This window comes from Pinus tabuliformis, chromosome X, assembly GCF_031772625.1.
Source record: "Pinus tabuliformis cultivar Carrire ecotype Pingquan chromosome X, CPIR1, whole genome shotgun sequence".
NCBI lineage: Eukaryota > Viridiplantae > Streptophyta > Pinopsida > Pinales > Pinaceae > Pinus > Pinus tabuliformis.
Window position 1 is genome coordinate 911,939,510 of NC_142308.1, and position 3,277 is coordinate 911,942,786.

The window sequence follows — 3,277 nt, forward strand, 5'->3', positions numbered from 1 at the left end:
TATGGGTGATTTCCTTGGTTTATCACCCACAACATTTTTCTATGCATGCACAAGTGCATTTCTAGACATCAAACTGCCGAGATCAACTTATTCAATTTGACCAAATCCAATGACCAAAACTACGCCACTAGATTGATACCCAAAAAATTAATTGCATTATTACTTAACTAAATAAAGACATTTTTACATTTATACGATAAGCACTTAACAACCCATTTGAACCTCGGCTAAACAAAAAAAATTCTCATTTGATGCGCACAATACTTTGGTAAAGCCTTTATGTAATTTACATCCTCTACAAATCCCACTCTTGAATTACCATTCCATTCAATGATTTGTTCTCTCTAAAAACCAACCATGATTTTCCATTCCTAATAAATCAACTATAAACACATATTTATATAAATAGTCATGCACATATTCATCATAGGTTCTCTTGTCCTCTCTCCCACCACTGCTCAAAGGGCACTTTTAAGTCACTTTTTATTTTAGTTATTTTACGTTAAAATTTAGTATCAACTGAATTGGACAAAAATATTTTGAGACAAAATTTTACATTTAAGACAAAAATAGTTTGAGACAAAAATATTTTCACACGAAACCATAAAATACAATTTGAGACAAAAATATTATAAGACAAAAAGAGTTTAAGACAAAAATATTTTAATACAAAACTTTATATTTAAGACAAAAATAGTTTAAGACAAAAATATTTTAAGACAAAAACAGTTTGAGACGGAAATATTTTAAGACAAAACTTTACATTTTAAACAATGGCCACTTAAGACAATGGCAATTAAGAGGAAACCCATTTAAAACAGTTAATAATTAATACAAAACCATATATTTTAAGACAATATTATCTAACACCTACAAAATTGATTATGACTATGTGCCCTAAGTCCGTCATCTTGTAAGCTACTACTGTATTGCGCCTATACCGAGGTTTCTCTTTCACTTACGATTCACGCTATGTTATATAAATAAAGATATTTGTTGCGCTCTTCATTTTGTGGGGGTAGCCAACTCTGAAGAATGCGACAACGTTTCGTGGCAAGATTTCCGAGTCATCAATTCCCCTTTTGTCCCTTTGGTCTCTATTGATACAATCAGAGACAACTTGTCTATTGCTACATTCAGAGAGTTTGCACAAAGATTCCATGAGTGGATAAGGGATATATATATATATATATATATATATATATATATATATATATAATCAAACCCCATGAAATTTAATGATATCAATTTCTTTCTTTTATATTATTTTTTTTCTCATTAATCATTTTTAATTAAATATAAAATTAAATTTTAACATTTTGAAATTTACAATATTTTTAACTAATTTTTAATTAATTTTATATACATATTTAAAAATTATACTAAAAATTACATAAAGTAATAAATTAAACATAATTTAATTTCAAAACAATTACAATATACATACCACATTCTAAAAATATAATAAATAAATAGATTAAAATTATTATTTTTTGGTTGGCCTAATTTATAAGGATTTGAACTTTCAATCTCATGTTTTTACATAATACATCATAACAAGGTGATTCTCAAACACTCTATGAGCTAATTTTATTTTATTTTTAAATATGTGAAAATATTTAAACTACTTCAACTAAAACTTTGATATAAATTTGTAAGAAATTAGATACAATATAACGATAAATAATAATAATAATAATAATAATAATAATGACTTCAAAATTCTACATAAAGAAATAAAAAAAATACAAATTCATCTATTAATTTATTAATTTAGGTATTAAGATTTTGGTAAAGATTTTCATCTATTAATTAGAAAATCATGAATGCATTATTAAGAAACCAAGTAATGTTAGTAATTGCTATAATTTCAAACTAGGAAATAACAACTATGTGATTTATCTTCCTCACTTAATAGAGATATATATATAAATAAATTATGAAGGAAGTTGAAAGAGTACCTCTAGCATAAACTTTAATTTAACCTAAAAAGCCATTGTCATGCCCCTATAGTCACCCACATCAGAGGTTGACTTAGTGCAACCAGATGACCCATCACTATAGTTTTGTGGTGCATCATGACTCATTTCACTCATCGATTTTCTCAATCTGAAACTACATGATTCCATAGTACACTCACTTTTTGTGTTTAACGATTATTAAAATTCATAAGTTTAACACTTATTGAAGTATGTAGATAATCATTCCATACAATTATGCCTTAACATAACCAATATGCAAATGATGTGAATGAAAGTAGTCTTAGAGAATCAACAACCCAACTCGCCTAACAATTGCCAAATATCTGAATGTGTCACAACCAAGTGAAATCTAGTCTCATATAGAAATTCAAGAATTATAAGAGCACACAATTCCCCTCTTATGGGAAAATCTAGGTAGATCAACCCTGAAGGGAATTAAATCGCATTGCCTAGACTAGCATGGCCTAACCCCAAGGGCGTTGAGGAGAATTGACCCTGTGACCTCCTGATTGGTGAGACAACTAACAACGGGAACTCAAGCAATCGAGATAACCCTCAGGGCTATAAGAGCATACAATTCATACAAATCTATCCTCAAATTTCCTATTTGATTTACGGTAATCGATCGCAACTTTGTCATAGATAAAAAATGTTTGGCTTGATAGAAATAGTGAGTGCTCTCATATGCATGCAATGTATGTAGCGTTAAGTTAAGTGAAGAAAAGAAAGTTAAGCCTAATATTAGAAGTCAAGTGAGTCAAAGAAAAAAAGGCAATGCCTTGTCAAGAAAATTTAAGTTAAGGAAAAGAAAATTTTCTATTTATGTTAAAGTGAAGTTAGAAAGGTTTAGTTAAAGTGTTAAGTCATAGTTTGTAGGACGAAAAGAAAGTTACCATTTGCAGGATTCCATATTTAGAAATTTCAGTGCTTATATACTCATTGATGGGTCATTTTAATGTGAAGTAAGAAGAGATATTTACAGTGACTCGGTGAATGTATATTAGAGAATAATTAAGGAATATAACTTATTTATTCAAGAAGAAGCTTGTGTTCTTTTTTCTTTTTGCATGTTTGTCTATGCTTGTAAATAAAAAGTGGTATCAGATCAAGGTTTTAACAAACCAAAGGAGTTAAGAAGGTCATGAGCTACTTCCACTAAGATCTTTGGCTATTGTTAGTAGCCTCCAAATTGAATTTTCCATCTATTGATCCATAAGTATAAACTAGAGCTCATTGAGGGTTTGTAAACCAAACTACTAAAATATTAGGGTGAGTAGCTTATTGAGTGACAACCA